General features: G+C 38.2%; 1 long non-coding RNA gene and 1 pseudogene across 3 annotated transcripts; both read right to left on the reverse strand.

The window, feature by feature from the left end:
• LOC114256185 (serine carboxypeptidase 1-like) overlaps window positions 1-7,901 on the reverse strand; it is a 75,561-nt pseudogene extending 67,660 nt beyond the window's left edge.
• A 385-nt stretch (window positions 7,902-8,286) lies between these two features.
• LOC114287956 (uncharacterized) lies at window positions 8,287-10,307 on the reverse strand. 3 transcript variants are annotated; one of them, XR_014360738.1, is made up of 4 exons: window positions 9,875-10,307; window positions 8,840-8,932; window positions 8,590-8,681; window positions 8,287-8,498 (listed from the first exon to the last, which is right to left on the reverse strand). It is a non-coding gene; the product is annotated as an uncharacterized LOC114287956 (long non-coding RNA). The 3 variants fall into 3 exon arrangements; XR_014360737.1 differs by lacking the exon at window positions 9,875-10,307 and adding an exon at window positions 9,376-9,574; XR_014360736.1 differs by lacking the exon at window positions 9,875-10,307 and having other exon boundaries at window positions 8,840-9,274.
• Between the last annotated feature and the right edge of the window lie 11,347 nt (window positions 10,308-21,654).

Raw genomic sequence — 21,654 nt, forward strand, 5'->3', positions numbered from 1 at the left:
TGGCTTGGGCCCATAGAACATAGTTGGAACCATCCAAAATAACAGAAATGGGATGGGAGGCATCAGGACGATCCATAATAATAGTGGAGGAGGGCTAAATAGATGGGGAGAGACCTGTAGGAGCAAAATTAGGTAAAACAGAGTGTACCAGTGAGTCCGGAAGGTCGAAAATAGCTAGGAAAGGTGGGCTGTGTAGGGATGATGTCAGCAGGATGGAAAATGATGTCAGCGGTGCACGTTAGCAGGGAAGGCGTGCGGCACACGGTAGCAGAGGGGGCTGGCAGCGTATGTTAGCAGAATGGCGCACGCGGGTGCACAATAGCGGAACGACGCACGCGCGGCTCACGGTAGACGAACGGCGCACGCGGGTGCACGGTAGCAGGCGCGGCGCACGACAGGGTAGGGTGGAAGGCGCGTGGCAGCGCGTGTGAGAGTGGCAACGGAAGCAGAGACGCGCCGAGCAAAGAAGCGGCGCGTGAGAGCGCGTGAGGGCTTTTCTGGTGATGGGCTTGGTGCCGTTGGAATCGTAAGGAGATTCCGAGCGGTTTGGTATAGTCCACTGTGTACGGAACTAAGTACCAAAATTGAGGGATGCCAGAATTGTATTTCTGGGCTCTGATACCATGAAAGATTGGTAAGGAGGGAGAGAACAGAGAGAGACTGAATTGAAGAATTGGTGTTGTTATATTATGTTTCTGTGTAAATACAAGAGGGTGAGCTCCCTCTCTTTATAGAGAGGAGAAGGAGACAAATGGAATCGGATGCCTGGTAATTACATTGAGATAAGCTAAAGCTAAAGTGAAAGTTGTGGCCTTTACAGCTACACATTGTGGCCTTTACAGACACAAGGTCTTTTACAGCTATACATGGTAGTGGGGTGTATATATTATATGTTAACAGCCCCCCGCAAACTCAAGGAGGGTAGGCATCGACCAAGTTGAGTTTGGAAACAAGATCACGGAAGCGCCTAGGAGGATGAGCCTTGGTGAAAATATCAGCAGGTTGATCGGCAGAAGCAATGGGGAGAAGATGAACAGTACCACGTGTAACATGTTGTCGAATGAAGTGGCAATCAATCTCAATATGCTTGGTGCGATCATGAAAAACATCATTGTGAGCAATCTGAATGGCACTCTGATTGTCACAATAAAGAGCGGTAGCGCCAGAAGAGGAAATACCCATATCAGTGAGGAGCCAGCGAAGCCAGAGAAGTTCCTGAGTAGTATCAGCAAGGGCTCGGTATTCAGCTTCGGTACTAGAACGGGCAGTGAGGGATTGTTTTTTGCTACGCCAAGTAAGAAGAGAATCCCCTAAGAAGAAACAAAATCCCGTGGTGGAGCGTCGATCCGTAGGATCCCCAGCCCAATCAATATCAGAGAAGGCACGCAGTTCAAGAGATGAGGGAGCAGAGTAGTGAAGGCCATGGAACAGGGTGCCTTTGATGTATCGAAGGATGTGGAGTAGAGCAGTATAGTGGGGAGTGTGAGGAGCCGACATGTACTGACTAACAATGTGAACAGCATAGGCAATGTCAGGACGAGTCACTGTGAGATAGACAAGACTACCGACGAGCTGACGATAAAGAGTAGCATCAGGGAGGAGAGCCCCGTCGAGAGGAGTGAGACGAATCTGAGGATCAACTGGAGTAGATGTAGTTTTGCAATCAGTAAGACCAGCACGAGCCAGAAGATCGGATGCATATTTGGCCTGAGATAAATAAGAGCCAGTAGAATCATGAGAGACTTCAAGGCCTAAACAATAGTTGAGAGTACCAAGGTCCTTCATCTCAAACTGACGGTGGAGAAAACGTTTGAGGTGGAGAATACCAGCTGCATCATTACCAGTGATAATCATATCATCCACATACAGAAGGAGAAGAGTGGAACCATGAGGAGTAGTCCATATAAAAAGAGCAGAGTCATAGGAGCTAGAGGTGAACCCGAAGTCATGAATGGTAGAACTGAACTTAGCAAACCAGGCACAGGGTGCTTGCTTGAGGCCATAAAGGGTACGCTGTAGTTTGCAAACCTTATGAGGGGGAAAAGTAGACCCAGGTGGAGGTTGCATGTAGACCTCCTCAAGAAGATTACCATTGAGGAAGGCATTTTTGACATCCATTTGAAAAAGCTCCCAGTGGCGAGTAGCAGCAACAGCCAGTAAACTGCGAACAGAGGTAAGCCGAGCAACGGGGGAAAAGGTTTCCTCATAATCAATCCCATATTCCTGGTTGAAACCCTTGGCAACAAGACGAGCTTTGTAGCGTTCAATAGAGCCATCAGAATGAGTCTTGATTTTGTAAACCCATTTGCAGCCAATCGCAATTTTGCCAGGAGGAAGGTCAACAAGATCCCAAGTATGAGTTTTGTCCAAAGCCTGAAGTTCATCAGACATAGCTTGCTGCCAAAGAGGATTAGTACAAGCCTCACGATAGGAGGTAGGTTCATAAGTAGAAAAGGCAGCAGACCCAACAATATAATCACGAAGGTGGATAGGGGGTTGAGTTACCCGGTGTGGTCGACCCGTAGGAGGATCGGTGGGAGGAAGAACCGGTGGAGAAGAAGGTGGTGCAGGGAGAGGTGGACCTTCAGGGAGAGCAGTCTGGTCGGGAGCAGGAGTGAGCAAGGGCGTCTCAATGACGGAGGGACCTGTATCAAAATCATCAGAGAAGAGATCGAGAGAAGGATTAGTAAACAGTACATTAGTGGAAAGTGCAGGTAAGTGAAAGGAGGATAGGGAGGAAAACATTTGGTGCTCCCAAAAAACAACATGGCGGGAGATACGAAGACGTTTAGAGAGAGGGTCCCAACAGCGAAAACCTTTATGTTCAATTCCATACCCAAGAAAGCAACAAAGACGAGAACGCGGTTCAAGCTTGGTGCGTTCATGAGATTGAAGGAGAACAATGCAGGCAGAGCCAAAAACCCGAAGATTAGCATAGGGAGGGGGAGTGCCATGCAGACGTTCAAAGGGAGTTTGATTATGGATGACAGGGGAAGGAGCACAAGTGATAGTGTAGACAGCAGTGAGGGCAGCTTCCCCCCAAAAGTTTTCAGGGCAGGAAGAAGAGAGAAGGAGAGCGCGAGTAGTGTCAAGAATATGCCTATGTTTCCGTTCAGCACGGCCATTTTGCTGGGACGTGCCAGCACAGGAACGATGAGGCAGTGTACCATGACTCTGAAGAAAAGAAAGGAAATCTGAATCCCGATATTCCATAGCATTGTCGGAGCGAAAAAGTTTGATGGTTTTGGAAAATTGGGTGCGGATCATTTGGGCAAATCGATAATAAAGGGTTTTGAGGTCAGACCGAGTTTTCATGAGAAAAATCCAAGTAAACCGTGAAAAATCATCAATGAAAACAACAAAATAACGAGATCCCCCCATAGTAGTGGTAGGGGAAGGGCCCCAAATATCCGAATGTATAAGATCAAAAGGTGCACAGGAAACAGAAGTACTTTTATTGAATGATAAAGCAGGTTGTTTGGCAAGTTGACAGGGTATACAATCGAAAGTATCTGGAATTACATGACCCAATTGTCCACTAGAAACCAAAGACTTTAAGCGAGTAATAGAAATATGTCCTAAGCGACAATGCCAAAGATGAAAAGGAGATAATGAGGAAGCAGATGCAGGAGCAGCGATCTGAGGAGAGGCAGGAACATGAAGGTGAATGAGCTCATAGAGACGTCCGTGCTTACGGTCGATCCCAATAGTCTGCCTCGTCTGAGGGTCCTGCACCAAACAATGAGTAGCAGAAAAGGTGACAGTTAGACCAAGTTCACATAATTGACCAATAGAGATAAGGTTTAAAGTGAGAGCAGGGATATGATAAACTTGAGGTAAAGTTAAGGAAGATGTGGAAACAGTACCAAGATGACGGACAGTCATGAGAGAACCATCAGCAGTTTGAATTGAGGGAATATGAGGAGATGAAGAGATGGAAGAAAATATAGTTGAACTGGAGGTCATATGATTACAACAGACAGAATCAAAATACCAAGAAGAGTTACCTGGAATTACAGACAAAGCAGTAGGAGGAGGTGTACCAGAAGGGGAGAGAAGGTGTTTGAACATGGCCTCGACATCCGTTGGAGAAAAGAGAGGGGTAGACGGAGCTGGAGACTCAGAAAAACTCTCAGCGGCAGCAGCAGCAGTGGCGGTGTGAGAAGACTGATTCCCAGAATGAGATTGATTCCTGGAACGATGAAAGCTCCCCCGAGAAGAACCACCGCGAGAAGAGTGGCTGTTGGAGGATGAGCGGGACGGATGGCGAAAACAATCCTGTTGCAGATGACCAGGACTAAGTTTATTGCAATATCGGCAGGTTCTGACTGGGCAATTGACCAGGAGATGTGTGGAAGGAAGGCCCCGATTCTGACAGTAGAGACAGGCAGTGGTCCGCTGGGGAAATGATGGCCGGTACGGGGGAGTGGCAAGAACAGAGTCCACATGATGAGTTTAGAGAGTACCAAGACGAGTCTCTTCTGATAGCAACTCAGAAATAGCTTGTTCCAGAGTGGGCAAGGGATGGCGATGAAGAAGAGAGGCACGTACGGGCTCAAAAGATGAAGTGAGAGCCATGAGAAAGTGCACCAACCTTTGCTGATTACGATAAGCAGTAAATAAAATAGCATCTTCTCGGTGAGGCCAAGTTGGTTCGGAAAGAGCAAGCTGGTCCCAAACGGAGTACATTTGAGAAAGGAAGTCATTGATGGACTGACTAGATTCTTGGCGCATCCGATGAAGTTGACTCTGAAGTTGATATTGATGAGCAAGACCAGTAGTCTGGTATCGTTTTTTCAAAAAGTCCCAGATGTCTTTTGCAGGAGTAGTGACAGAGTCAAGCTGAAAGCGACCAAACTGAAGACTGATAGAGGTAACAGAAGTATTGCGAAACCAGGTAATGATTTGGTAATTCTTACTGTCCCATTCCTCAAGACGATCTTCATATGTAGGAGTAGCAGGAGAAACAGTGGTTTCAGCAGTGTCTTTGACCGGTTGGGTCATGTCCCCGGTGATAATTCGCCAGAGCTTCTTTCCTTTGAGGAAGGAAGACATGGCTTGGGCCCATAGAACATAGTTGGAACCATCCAAAATAACAGAAATGGGATGGGAGGCATCAGGACGATCCATAATAATAGTGGAGGAGGGCTAAATAGATGGGGAGAGACCTGTAGGAGCAAAATTAGGTAAAACAGAGTGTACCAGTGAGTCCGGAAGGTCGAAAATAGCTAGGAAAGGTGGGCTGTGTAGGGATGATGTCAGCAGGATGGAAAATGATGTCAGCGGCACACGTTAGCAGGGAAGGCGTGCGGCGCACGGTAGCAGAGGGGGCTGGCAGCGTATGTTAGCAGAATGGCGCACGCGGGTGCACAATAGCGGAACGACGCACGCGCGGCTCACGGTAGACGAACGGCGCACGCGGGTGCACGGTAGCAGGCGCGGCGCACGACAGGGTAGGGTGGAAGGCGCGTGGCAGCGCGTGTGAGAGTGGCAACGGAAGCAGAGACGCGCCGAGCAAAGAAGCGGCGCGTGAGGGCTTTTCTGGTGATGGGCTTGGTGCCGTTGGAATCGTAAGGAGATTCCGAGCGGTTTGGTATAGTCCACTGTGTACGGAACTAAGTACCAAAATTGAGGGATGCCAGAATTGTATTTCTGGGCTCTGATACCATGAAAGATTGGTAAGGAGGGAGAGAACAGAGAGAGACTGAATTGAAGAATTGGTGTTGTTATATTATGTTTCTGTGTAAATACAAGAGGGTGAGCTCCCTCTCTTTATAGAGAGGAGAAGGAGACAAATGGAATCGGATGCCTGGTAATTACATTGAGATAAGCTAAAGCTAAAGTGAAAGTTGTGGCCTTTACAGCTACACATTGTGGCCTTTACAGACACAAGGTCTTTTACAGCTATACATGGTAGTGGGGTGTATATATTATATGTTAACAATGTCAACCAGTTACGGAATGAGTTCAGAATTACTTCAAATTTAATTGTCTTATCAGACCTAACATACCTTGTGTTAGTATGTTACTTTTCTTCGATTGCATCAATAAAAAATTTGTTTTCCGATCAAAAGAACAAAAAAAAAAAACTACTATTAGTTATGACATATAGTTTAGGGGGTTTTAGTTTCAGTGCGCGTTATTTCGATATTTTCCTACACCAAGTGGTATTCAAATTTGCTAAATTTTCTTTTTTCTTAGCTATTTCATGTTCTACAAGAACTAGGATTAATCTATTATTAACAGACATATAAATCACTCTCAGAGGTAATTCATTTTAGTAAAATTTCAAAGTTTCACATCTTTGCAGATTCAAGACCTTCTCATATTCTAAAATGGTATCTAGACATCGTGTGATATTCCACTGCGTCACACATGTATTACGAGTTGTAGAAATTTACAAAAAATAAAAAATAAAAAAATAAATTGGCTACTTACAGCAATTCCTTACAAGTTAATGACAGTTTGGTTGGTGATTTTGTTATTTTGAAGGATTAATTGAGAAAGTTGGGGCACATAATGCCCGGCATAGCTCTCTCCGGTTATGAAGAAGTCTCTGGTTTTGTACTCTGGAAACCTTTCCAACCAGTTGACTAGAAAGGTATAGGAATCAGCTGCAGTTCTAGCATCTCCACTTTTGTCATAATCTGATGTTGTATTTGAGTAAGAAAATCCCACACCGGCCTGTGACTCAAGGAAAAGTATATTCGCCGCTGCATTGCCAGAATGCCATAATTACAAATGATTGTCGCGTACTTTTTAAGAATTTGATTAATGGTTTGGAACAGAAACATGAGCATACTCACCATTGTTCCATGCATATTTGTTTTCTGATAGAGTTAATCCATCGCTGTTGACTCGAAATGGTCCGAGCTCCATCTTTGCTCCTTTGCCAAACGAAGAGCAGCCAGGTCCTAGGGAGCAAAATGATGATATAGTGAGAATGATGACAAAAAGAAATGGTAATGCAGATGTGCATTTGATACCGACTTAATCACGGTTTGATGGTAAAACGGTAATTTGAGAGATTTTTCAAACTTGTCGAACTTGAGGACCCTATTTGATTTGAAATAGCCAAACTAGCACAACTCACCGCTACGCTATGATTGGCTCTAGATTGCCAAAGTTGTTTATTTAAGCCTTTAAATGGCGATTATTGGTATTTAGTAGTAACTGAAGGATAAATGAGGGCAAATGAGACTAAAAAAAGGCGTCTCAGTTTACGAGACCCTTGTTATTACAGGTTCTAGGGAGAGTGAGATGACAAATAATGGAAACACGAGAATCACAAACTAGCAAGAAATCACCTCCATTTAACCACAGCACAAGAGGCTTGCTAGAAGAATTCTGAGACTCGGCAAAATAGTAGAAAGTGCTCTGCCAGCGTTGGGATCAACCCTAACATAGCCAGAGTACTGATCAAAGTTAATTCCATTAGGCTGCCCCGGCAAAGATACAATCTTGTCAGCAGCTTTCAGTCCATCTTGAGGGTCTACATACACCGGTGAATACTCTGTGGCCGTGCTCTCAGTGACATAATTGACTTCCTGCTGTTTCGAAGATTGTTTTTCTAAAATTTTCTCGAGGGGGTCAAATCCAATTCCTCCATAACAATGGACTAAAGCAACAAGGCATGAATGAAAAAGCAGTAGTAGGATTGCGACTTTCTTCATTGATGCAAAACAGAACCAAATGTTGTTTGATCGATCCAATTATCATGCCTTTTATACAAACTTCTGTGACACATTTTGGAAGTTTTCTTGTTGGACTTTCAACCCCATTGACATTATCTATGCTTTGCACATCTTACAATGATTTTTGTTTGCTGAAACATGTTTTTCTTGTGTTTTTTCATTTTGGGTTTTTACCAAGATTCACAAATCACAAGATTTATTTTTAAAATTCTCTCTCTCCGTCCCCATATCGTGCCAAAATGAAGACAATAACAAGAGGGGTGAAGAGTTGGACAACGAAAGGTTAACTAACAGGCCTGCTTTTTGGTGAGGTTTAATCATTAAATGTTCTTCAACATCAAAAATATATCAGAGTCTACTGAATTTTTAGCACCAAACTCATTCAATCTTGTCACCAACATGGTAATCCACTCAGCTGAGATCCATAGCACAACGAAGAGCGAAGTCGATTGATGTGCTTCCATGGAAGATACAACAATATTTTAGAAATTGAACTTTTTCTTCGATGGTGTCTCTGCTAGTAAAGACTCACCCTTTTCAAACTGATAATCTCAAATTAGCCATCAATAAAATAGATTGACATATATTTAACTTGATTCGAAGCAACTTAATCTTACTTAACACGAATAATAGTAGTAGTTAACAGTCAAATTCACGTGCATTCCAACTTTAATTTCCAGCTAAAAACATCTTAAATAAGGCCAAAGCTCTGCACGGCTGAATTATTGGAACTTGATGACCAGCGCCTAGAACTGTTGCGAAAGTCAATTCATCATATACCACTTTATATCCCGCTGCCTGAAACTGGCAAAAAAAAAAAAAAAAAATTAAAATTAAAAATAAATAAATAAGTTTGAAATTGTGCTCAAACTAAATTAAAAGCATGGAAACATACTTCTCCATCATCGGTCCAAGGATGCCAAGGTTTTTAACACATCAATGGAATATTGAGTGCTAGTCACTGGAACAACTGCATCCACATCACCGCTGTCCATAATATGTTCACATATTCATAGAGTTAGAAATCAAATAATCAAAAAATTAGTGCTTTTATGTTGTTCTTTAATTTAAGCTTAGCTTGGAATTTGGAAATGTGATATTACCTAGACAATTATTAACCTACTATGAAAAAAGAGCTGAATTACCTGTAAATAAGTATACGAAGGCCAGAGGCAATGAGACTTCTATATGTCGGGAACATGGTTGATGGGCTATCATTCCAACCTTCAATCACGTCGCTGAGAGAGAGAGAGTATCAATTCAATTGTTTTTTAATGTGTTAGAACAAAGTTCAGATTGTACAAAATCAACCAAATTCAGTGTTGAACAGATCCATAAGAAGCATTTTCAAATTGAATTAAAGACAATAATTCCATTCATAGATTATGATCAAATCTATATGATTAGAAATTTGAAATTGAAACCGTAAATGTAACATGTAGCATCCCAAACCCAATGTGATATTCCCATATGCTTTCGAAATTCAAAACAACTTGATTAATAACAACACCATATATAAGAAATCCAATATTATCGTAGATTGTGATCATATCTATATTATTAGAAATTTAAAATTCAAAACATAAATGTAACATATAACATCCAAAACTGAATGTGACATTCTTATATGCTTCTCATCTCAAACTCAACGTAAATGCAACATGAAAAATCCAAAACCCACCGTGACATTCCTATATGCTTATTATCCCAAATTCAATGTGACATTCTAATACTCCACCGTTGAATCATGAATAATGTAACCTCTTAAATGTAACATATAACATCCCAACCCAACCCATGTATTGAACCAATATCACCCCCAACCCACCGTAACTTCGACATCATACGACGGGGTTCAACCCACATTCAATTAAAAAATTAAAAACTCAATAACTTTGCGCAATGTAATGTGACATGTATATAAACACTAAATATAACAACGACACAACAAACATTTAAAGACAAATACAACTGAATGTGACACACAAAAGACATAACAACGTTGTGGATGTGGGTTAACATTATAACTTAAATGTAACATCATTGGATGCTAATGAAAGTGTGCCAATAAATGGCTGTAATAGATTGTCAAACCAATATCAGATAAGATGACAGTGAAACATGAACAATCAGCACCACACAACAACAAATCTCACCAATTGGAGAAGCAAAAACCATACCTCCTTCCCTCAACCACTTAGAGTCCAAATCAGCAGAAGCAAACCAAACATAACCTCCAATCTTGACAACAGTATTGGCTATATCCTCATCCAAACAAGCAACATTTTCAAAATCCATCGGAATCTGCGATCAAGATGACATTCACACCCACAGACGTAGCCTGCACAATCTGCTTTCCCAAAAGCCTCCAAAAACGTAATATGTTGAATGATACAATAACCTATAATATGAAAATAAATAAAAGGTATAATGGTACAATAATACCATTTATTTACGACTCATAGGACCTTATGGAATACATTCCTATCTTAGGACTTGAAACTCTATAAGAAATTAAACAGGACTTCACATTAAATAAGTTTTCATAATAGGACTTATAAATAATTTTCCCAAATCGATAATACATATGAATAATTTTCATGTTAGCACACTAATAGTTGTGTACAATTACTTTATAAAAAATTTCATGAACAATTAGCACCACACATGAACAATTAGCACCATACAACAATTACTTCATAAGTTTCAAGTCCTATCAGATAAGATGACAATGAAACATGAACAATTGGCACCACACAACAACAAATCTCCCCAATTGGAGAAGCAAAAACCATACCTCATTCCCTCAACCACTTGGAGTCCAAATCAGCAGAAGCAAACAAAATACAACCTCCAACCTTGACGACAGTATTGGCCATATCCACATCCAAACAAGCAACATTCTCAAAATCCATCGGAATCCGCGATCAAGGTGACGTTCACGTCTACGGACGTGGCTTGCACAATCCACTTTCCTAAAAACCTCCAAAAACGTAATATGTTGAATGATACAATAACCTAGAATATGAAAATAAATAAGGGGTATAATAGTACACTAATACCAATTATTTACAACTCATAGGACCTTATGGAACACATTCCTATTTAAATAGGACTTGAAACTCTATAAAAAATTACACAAGATTTCACATTAAATAAGTTCCCATAATAGGACTTATAAACAATTTTCTCTTAATTTTAAACTAACACTCTACTCCACAATGTGCCAATTTCAAATTTAAATATTAATTCTTTTCGCACACTATCTAGTGGAAAAAAAGGTTTGGAAACAAAGGATACAAAAAATGCAGTAATACTACACATTTAAAAAAGGTAAATTACAGATATATCTTTGAGATTTACTTAAAATACGAATTGCCTCTTATGGTTTGAAAAATTACAAATACCTCTCTGTCAGAATTTTTTATTTAATAGAATTAATTGAAAAAGTGAAATTTCTAACTGTTTACCTATACAATAATAAAATTGTCTGAATTATTAATTGAAATAAAATTTTTACATTATTAAAAATTGTTAATTAACTTGATGATTTATCAATAAAATAACGTATTTGTTATGAAATTAGAAACCTTAGGGGACGTAATATAATTTTTAGAACCACAGGGGGTAATTTATAATTTAAGTAAATCTCAGGATGTGTGTTTATAATTTACCCATTTAAAAAATGAGTTAGATTCCATCCAGTCTATTATTTGAATTGGATGGCGCTATTCGGGCCTATGGGGCTAATTATAGGTTGGTTTTGATAATTCGAATCATTTAATTTATAAAATCTTTGTGTATATGACCTAAAAAAAATAGATTGATCGTATAATCGTAACTCATTTAATTTATCCTATTTGTGTCCAAAAATATATATATACATATGTGTGTGTGTGTGTTTTTAAATATAAAGCATCTATTTTTCTAGTGACAAATGCGATAAATTGAATAGATTACAATTGTTCTGTTAAAAAAGAAGAATAGACTACAATTATTGAATTAACCTAATTTTTTATAAATGATATATATGAAGAACCTTACAAAATTAATGACGTAGATCATCATTCATTTTGTAGAAAATTATTCAGAAAAAGCAATCGATAGTCTACATTCGTTGTAGGTGTGTCTTACATTCCACTAAACTTTAAATCTATATCACACATACACTTTCGAGATAAAATTCAAAATAAATTTTCATGAGCCATATCATTTTTGCGAAAAATAAGGATAGAGTCAATGATCAATTCAGTCAATGGTGGAAAAATTTCCTAATTTTTCCAATTGACTATATATCCTTCGTTCAAACATAATCCTGAGGGCAGTGTCGTCAATTTACGGTAAGCGACTCTGCATTTGATCACTTGTGTCATGACAGTTTACCAATTCTTTCTTTCATCAATTGGAATTGCTTAGGATGAAAAACTTGTACCCAAAAAAAAAAAACATTTTGGGGAGGAAAAATAGGAATTATTGAGAAAAACTGTGAATTAATCATAATGACCCAAGTAATTGTCTAAGTGGACATGGTGAGAATATTTAGGTGTTTAAGTAAGTAAAATTTCAAGTTTGAGTCTATAAGATGCTTATATACATTATAATCTAATTATTGACTTATTAATTATTTTCTTATAATATAAAATAATAATAATCATAAAGATTGATTGATAAGTCAAGGTCAATGAACCCATTTTAAGAGGATTATAGTGTTTCATATTTCGTTTGGTCCCACTTAACATAATTGTAATCGCATGTTTTTTAAATTACAAATATAAAAAAATCTAGTTTTTCAATCATTAGTCTATTTCAATTAAATAAAACTAATGAAACAAAAAATATTTTAGTCATTAAATTCAATTTAAGTGTACATAAAATATCTATAATAAATTATATAAATTTCAAAAGTTAATTATTGAAAAATTGAAAGGAAAATATTTTTATCTTTCGATAATCAAATCAAACAAGGGCCAAGGGCTGTTATAATACACCTCGAATTGAAATCATGTTTGGGGGTGATTCTTTTTTTTCTTTTTTTTTTTTTATCAGTAGAAATCCATTAATGAAAACCAAAAATGGCATTTACAAGGGCCATCAAAACCAAGCTTACACCAAACAGAGTAAAGAAAATTACAAGCAGCGCTTAGGAGAAAAAATATGAAAATATTCAAACACACATCATGTGCTCGGGCTCATACTGCAAAAGCAGAGCCGATCAAAATCGACATTAGAGCCTGTCTGAGATAAATCATATATTTCAACCACAAAGTTTGGAAAGCTACAAATCCAGCATAGATGATGCCAAATCCACAAGCAAAACCGAAAAAAAACAAAACAGAAAAGAAAAGACCTCCAAATCAGGATCCATGGCAAACCGGTGGTGGAGAGGTGGTAAGAGGAGTAGATCTGATGCCCAACCCACTTAGGAGACGGACGATCTGGCAGATCTGGTAGGGTGGAGGCGGTACGGACAGAGGACGAGATCGGCAGATCCGAAGAGGCCCTGGTTAGGGAAGTTTGAGAAGAGTGAGGATGAAGAGTAGAGTTCCACCAAGAAGAGGAAAAGGACCTCACATGCAAGGAGAAATGGAAAGACTAAGCTTCCAAAGTATTATTGAGCCAAAAAGGCAAGAAAAACGAAAGAGAGGGGGGGGGCAGAAGGGAAGGGAGAGGCTACTGGAGACCGGAGCCCGTTTGGGGGTGATTCTATTTGCACTTAAATAATAACTTAGTATGTTCAATTAAAAATTTGAAATTTTAATTTCAATTATACCTTAATGTAAATTTACTAATAAGAACAATAAACATTAAGCCCTAAAATACAATATTTTATTTTTTTTCATGATACACCCTAATCATTCATTTGTATTCTTCATATTATTTTTCAAGTTCCTATTTTTTTCTCTTCATCTTCTTTCTCACAATTATCATCAATATCATTATTTTTTTATTGTGTTGTTATTCGCAAATAAAAAAAAGTTTGAACAAAATCAAATAATGAATAAAAATAATAATAATTTATTTTTTTGTTTGAAACAATCTATCATCTAATTATGTGTGTATTCAGATCGTTGGGCTAAAAAGGATTAGCTGGAGAAGATGGTTGAGAAGCACATAAAAGAAACCAAAATTTGCTGCCTGATTGATTAGTAAACGATTAACTCATTATCTTTATGTAGCTTTTGCTTTTCTTATCAATATGCAGAATGAAAACCAATTGTGACGTTGATCGTGTTGAATGTGTATTGTTTGGTAATGGAAACTCAAAACATTTCATTTAACTCCTTATTTTTTTTATTTTTTTTTATTTTTATATTCATCTACCTTTTTATTGATGCTGAGAGATTTCAACACAGCAGGAGTGTTGAAGAGATTGCGTAGGCATGAAAGATCTGCTTACGGAATCTATTTAAGAATTTTAATTTTCTTTATAATGGTGTAATTTAGAGTTTTTAATTTGTTAATTATTTGGGTATATCATAAATTATAGTTTTATTTTGAAGGGTAATTTGTGAAAAACACATAAGGTATACTGAGAGTAAATTATAAATAATTTAATAGAGAGTACTGAAAAATTACACGTATTGAATGATTTTTTGGATACAAATAGAATCCCCCCATGTTTGGTCTTTGTTTTGATTGTTAGTTTTTAATTTACAATTTTTTTTTTTTACGCCAAATGGAAATGTTTTAGTGAGCCTCCTCTGCTTGAGATTAAAGAATAATATAAAACATCCTAATTAATATATAACTAGTATATAGTATCACTATCTAACAACAAATTGTTAAGCAAACATAATTAACCTCATTATGCACGTAAAAATTACTAAGTAGGTTGTTGGTTACATTTGATCACTGTACGGGAAACAAATATTCGTCGTTGTCCGTACTCCTCGTGTCTAAACTTTACTTCACTCTGAATAACTTGAGAACACAACAACTGTGAGCTGCCCGGCGGGTGTGATGCTGGAAAGCCCTTCCGATGATCAAGTTAACGCCCTTTTAAAGAGAGGAGATAGCCCCGATAACCAAAATTGCAGACGTGTTGTATGGAGGCGCCACACAGTTTAAATAGCTTCTGCGCATACCACTTTGCTCGTCCTTTTCTGGATGCGTGGTTGTACTGCCCTTTCTATTCCTTACATGTGTATGTGTCAATACTGCCAAACAATATTTGGGCAAACAGCCAAACGATATTGACGCACAACTTCAATGGATTCCCCTCCTTGCATTCTGATTGGGCCACGTAGCAAATCCTACCGAGTTACTTCCTGCACGTTGCTACAGTCTGCCCTTTGGAACCGCATTACTCTCGACCGGCCAAAATTTGAAGTATCTAGCCGACTTCTTCAGCTATACCCATTTGTCCTTGTTGACCTTGCTCGGCTTTGGACCATCGCTTCACCTAGCTTCGCTAATGATCCACGTCGAACAACTAACTCGGTCCAACTTCCGGACCTCAGGCTAACTCAGCCGCGTTGTCAAGACTCAAACCCGCCCCTATAGGTTTAGTATCGTAACCGGCCAGTAATCCTTGGACTACCGAAGGCCTCTGAACAGATTAACAAGATTAAAGGACTAGAGGAAGCAAATACATAAATATAGTTGTCCAATGAGCTGTGCTGACTTATATGAAATGGAATATTTAAAAACTTTATATACGATAACCGGTAGTCAACCATACATTATACCCACACACATTACAGTATTTTAAGTCCAGCCAACAGAATTAAATCAAGTCATACGTATACACAGAACCAACAGAACTTGAACACAGGACACTCCGGGAACCTCCACGTGAGGCACAATGGTTGGTTGACAACAGAATACAGATCCAGACAAAAGCCTCCAGGCTCGGGCTCCAGAATGCTCACTTATACATATATATACACACAATAAGCTAAAGCCCAATGAATAACATTAAGGTAAATGGGTTAGTGAACGAAATCCGAATACATCATAAACAGAAAACAGACTAGAGCATAATCATTCTCATATCAGAACATAATAATGGTACATCCCATAGAACACATCACAGAACGTCTTCCGACTAGAGTAGTCAGTTCCGGATACCGATTAAACACATATCACCACAATGAAGTGGCTAACGATATCTCGTAAACTTGTATGTCATGGACCCGTATTTTCATGTCGTTTCTTATGACTTGGGACTATCTATGGATGCCATAATAGATTTCAAACTTGGAATATTCGTTCACGAAAATAGATATCATTTCAGAAATCAGAACTTATCATATTTCATTTGGAACGTAATTCATATGAACGTATCTTTACAATAACGTTACTCACAGTGGTTCCAGCAATGGTCAATCAACCCTCGAGTCTTGACCTACAATCACAAAATACATAACACAAGCATGCCTTATCATTACACATTCAAGTGGCCATTAAGACTTAGCTTTCATTGCATTGGTTCTTATTCTTTCTTATCACATGCTTAAACACACACACATACACACTTGAAATTCATTGACTTAGTACATTCATTCCTTAGTGTGTTTCTAATCCATAACCTCATTATCAAAGCTTAATTAGGTCTTAGGAATGCCTAAGATGCAATGAGGATGCCAAAACATGAATTGGAACACTTAGTCAAAATTTCTGAAAATAAGGTCCACGCTCGAGCGAACATGCAAAATGTGAATGGTCGCTCGAGCGCACATTCCTTCGCTCGAGCGATCTGTAAAAGACATGAAACTTATGGAAGCTTGCAATTTACGCTCGAGCGGACTTTTGGTCGGTCGAGCGGAGTGCACGCACTCAGATTGGTCACTCGAGCGTAAACTCCCACGCTCGAGCGTAGATGCAAATTCTGAAATTCCAGATTGCACCTTCAAGCTCAAAACTCGAATTCCAACCCTCAAAACACATCTCTTGGGCCCCAAAACTTGAGATAACATAGTAAACTTGTAAAACATGAAGAATTTAGGATCATTTCATAAAACCATGGCCCAAGGGTTTGCCAAAAGTTCCCAATTGCAACTTAAACTTCAAGAATGTTTATGAACACAACATGTATGAATTTTTCTTGTATCAAACTTCTCAAAACATGATCAAACACCACAAAACAACTTGAAACTTGATGATTTCCCCAAATGAAGATGAATTTCAAACATGCAAGAGAGGATTCATGGAAATCATGCTCAATTTGTAAGAAAATGTACATGCATGCATGAATTGCCACTCAAACCTTCAATCTAAGCTCAATACACACCCTTAAACACATAATCTTGAAGAAATTTCATATTAAATGACTTAGTTACACAATCTAGAGGTTGTAATCTTACCTAAAGTCTTGAATTATTCTTGTTCCAGCACAATCTCGGTGAGCTCAAGTCAAAACCTTCAATTTCTCCTTAATCTCTACCTTTCTCTCTCTAGAATTGCACTCTCTCTCTCTCTCTGATGAATTCTCAGATTTTTCCACTCAAGGGATAAAAGAAAATGAGCTCAAAATGAGCTTATATCTCATATATATGTTTATGGTGCTAAAACACATTAAATAGAATATTAGGCTAACCAAACATGACTTAATTAATCAGACTGAATCAATTTTTAATAAAACTTGTCATATGGTCCTAAAAATTCCAAATAACATATCGGTGTAGTCGATTTCGGTTTCGGATGCTGATAAGGCTTTCAATTTACATATTAAAGTGGAATTCCAAACAGATATTTCTATAAGTAACAGATAGAAAGCCAAAAATCATACAAAGTGCAGAATAAGCACATAATTTATTTTAATCCTCTCGTTAACATCATTAAATACGGATTAGTGGCTAATTACGGATAGGGGTTGTTACAGTCTCCCCACCTTAAAAAGTTTGGTCCTCCAAACTCAAGTTATCTTATATCAAAAGAAATGATGTTCATCGAAAATATAATTGCAATTCTTTACAAAACAGAAGCATAACCATATTCATAAATATGCTCATAACCCAATCTCGACCTTAGCTTCATACCGAAATAGAATCACAAATTATATACAGAGATTAGGGTTCGTATCAAAACAGAGTCTTATACGCATTCAGATTTTAATCAGGAACAGATCCATATACATGTTCATATTCACATTCTTGTCCAGATCATACACAGATGTCACAATTCTTACTTAAACATACGTGGTGCATTCATTAGCACTAACGGAGCAGATACAGAACAGATGCAGACATAGTAGATACAAAACAGATGCAGACACGTGAAGGTTATGAATAACCAGTTCCATAAAGGAACCTCCAAATTCGGGAACAGAGAACAGATAAGCTGAGCCCCCATGACGGGACCTCTGGTACGGGTAACATAGTGCAGATAGATATAAGTTCCATAAAGGAACCTCCGATACCGGGTAACAACCAACAAATATCACATAATACCAAGAGTCACACGAATACATATCATAAATTGGACAATCATTCAGCATACAACATATAGGATTTCAGAAAACAAAACCTATTTTGTCGCACAGAAAATAAATACAGTTGGACATAACTTTATTAAGTTATTACTCTCATTACTTATCAAGTACTTATCAGGGTCATAGGTTCACACTGTTTCCCGTTGTTAAGTCACAGAGACTTGATTTACTCTCTTCCAAGTCATCCATCCGGTCCTTGTTCGATTTGGTTTTCAATCCGGTAGTCTTATTACAGTTAATCCCGGTCATTCTAAAGTTATCATTCATATACTATTCATCAGCCTCAGTTTCCACAGATTCAATCGTACTATGTGTCAATACAGAAACAATCATACTGATTGCATATCCTCCCAGGTAATCAGAGTTTATAATCAAACCAGTCTTCTGTCAATAAATTCTATCAGTTTTGAAGTATAGTAACACAAAAGCAATCATTCTCTTAGTCAAACAAGTTCATGGTAGTAACGGTAATACCGGAGTAATTAACCATGTGTCATGTATACGGTATTCCCATATTCCCCAAGCACAAGTTACCAAATTTCATAATCTCATTCACGTGTTTTCCCAATCGGTTATAGGAATATAGTAAGAAGCTATTCGTAATCACATAGTCTGCTGTTGACGCTTCACATTTTTTCTAAGGGTTCAAGATTGATTCTAATTCTCATTCGGTTAGTTCCCTTAGCAACACGGCCCTGTTATTCAATCATAAGCAATTCACAATCCCCCATAATGTAATCAATCAGATAATAGCTCTTAATAAGGGTCTCCTCAGATCAAATCAATGAAAGTTCAACTAGGTCATGGCAGATGCAAGTTCTACCCAGTCATATCAAATAAAAGTTCAAGCCGTGAGTCATCAAACAGAAGTTCTCTCAGGTAAACAAAGGTTTCATCGGGCCACGGTTCTATCAGATTAGATCAGGTAAAGGTTCTAGCCTTATTATTTCTAAACGAGGTACATTAATTCTATAGTTCATACTCCATTCGCTTAGGTGCATAGTCAGTAATTCCACAATTAGTCTAAGTTCATCAATTCTCAAAGTCACATCAGAGTCATGTATCATAGTAGTTCATGTCAAAGTGTTCCAGGTCATATACAATGTGTTTCCTCCCAATAATTCTACAGGTAAATGCACAGGCATGCAGTTATTCACATCGAGAGATAAACATTACAGTCAATATAGCAATTTCCAAAATGAGTCTTTCATGTAAGCATAAGGTACACAATGGTGTATCACATACAGCTTCTCAGTGGTACACAATAGCAGATTGTTATACAGAAGATTCAAATCGATCGTACAGTTGCTAAAGTATAGGCTCACTAGTCGAGTCAAACAGTCTTATCAATTTTTAGCAATCGTAGTTCACAATTTAGAGTTTATCGCTCGGGGTTTTTACTTAATCACACAATCCCAGAGTCATAATCCCAACGGTCAAGTTATCAACAAATAATTATATCAATCATTCTGGGCAACGACATAGTTATATATATACATGTCCAGAGTCTAATAACCTTCCCAATACAGATTCATGTGGTCTATGTACAGATAAACACAAAAAAGTTTCCCCAGATACAATAGTTAAGGTAACAAGTCATAAGTCTACTCAGTCTAGATACAAATTAACATCCCACGCAAAGGTATAGGCATATGTAAGTCTAAACATGTTCCATATCCAGTCAATAATAGTGTGTCTTCATATTTAACAGTTCGAGCATAGTTTAACAGGTTAGTCACGATAGCTCATATCAACCACTAAGTCTCTAAGTGTTCATTAACCATGGTTCAATCCCATCAAAACTAATAGTATTACAAGCGTGGAAACATACAGACAGGTACGAGTCCAAAAGCAATTATCATTTAGGCATTCGTTCACAATTCATAAGCAAGAGTTCGTTCTTCCAAACTGACATAGGTTCTCAATTTCAGAAGTTCCATACGTGGCTGATTCATGTATATAATTCGAGATTACGGGTCTACTCATTCGATAATGTCAGTCAATATATAACAGTTCAGTTCAAGTCATGGTCGTACAGATTTCCCAAACTATAGTCAATCATGATGTGTTCCCATGTTCAATAGTTCTAGCATAGTTCAAAGGTCACACCTAATAGTTCATATTAAATTTTGCAATACGGTACAAGGATTTAACCCAGCAAGTTCTCGTTGTCCATAAGTCTCAACAATTCCCAAAGTTCAGGTAATTCGTTATAGGGCTTCGGGCATCTCACATAAAATTAACAAGTTTTCAAGGCAGTCAATACCTAGGGGTTCATAATTTTAATAATTCAATTGGTTCAATTAACATGTCTATAATCTATATCAAGTTAAGGAATGTACACTTCCACACAAATTCCCATATAAACAATTGCACATAGTTAAGGTAATACCTCCGTCAGTTGTTTCAGTGTTTCGAGCATTTTCTGGAACTAGGGTGTAAACCCTTCCTTGTCTCTAGGTGTTGTTCGGATGAGTTCGTGAGCAAGATTTAGCCAAGTGCCCTTTCTGACCACATCTAAAACAAGCCCCTGATAGGCGGCGACAAATGCCCCAATGTTGTTTCCCACATTCTTTACAAATAGGTATACCATTGTTCACATTGCTTCCCCGGCTTTCTTTGTTCACAGTTTTTGCCCTAGATTTTTCATTCGCAGAAGTTATCGAATTACCAGTCATTTCTACTCTCTGTTTCTTCTGTTTCATTCTTTCGGATTCAATTGATGATGTTGATTTTGATATTTTCAAGGTTGCTATGTTTGCCTCGGACATTAAGGCCCTATCAAGAACGTCCACGTATTTTGGCAATTTTAAGAATCTAACTCGATCAAACACATCTAAGTCAAGCCCACCTTCAAATTTTCTAGCCTTTTTGTAGTCAGTGTCTATCATGTGGAGTGCATATCGGGCCAGTTTGGTGAATTTTGTTTCATATTCAGCCACAGTCATTTTGCCTTATTTTAGTTGTTCAAATTCGGATATCTTCCTATCCTGGATGCATTGGGGAAAATATTTTTCGAAGAAAACTTCTTTAAATCTATTCCATGTCACACCTTCATTATCATTCCGTACTAACATCCACCATCTCCTAACTTCTTCCTTGAGTGTGAATGTTGCCAACAAAACCTTATGTGCCTCAGTACACAGGAATACCTCAAATATTTTCTCAGTTTCTAAGACCCAAGCCTCAGCTTTCAACGGTTCAATACCCCCCTGAAATTTTGGTGGTTTCATCTTATTGTATTTTTGTGCCAGTGTTATCATATCATAATTAACTGGTTCAGGTACATCTATTTTCCTTTGTTACTGCTGTTTCAGATTTTCGGTTAAGGCTTCAACCATTCTTTCTAACCGGCTAATTCTAGCGTCAAAAGATTCAGATTCGTCTATATTCCTTGTCCTTTCCATTGGCTACGCACAAACAAGGCGCTTATTAATATAAGGAAAGTTCTCACTGTTCTCACATTTCATTTCATATCAGACACATTTATACTTTCATTTCAATGTATTTTCAATAAGGATGTGTTCA

This window comes from Camellia sinensis, chromosome 2 (genome assembly GCF_055761805.1).
Source record: "Camellia sinensis isolate YWXY chromosome 2, ASM5576180v1, whole genome shotgun sequence".
In the NCBI taxonomy this organism is placed as follows: domain Eukaryota; kingdom Viridiplantae; phylum Streptophyta; class Magnoliopsida; order Ericales; family Theaceae; genus Camellia; species Camellia sinensis.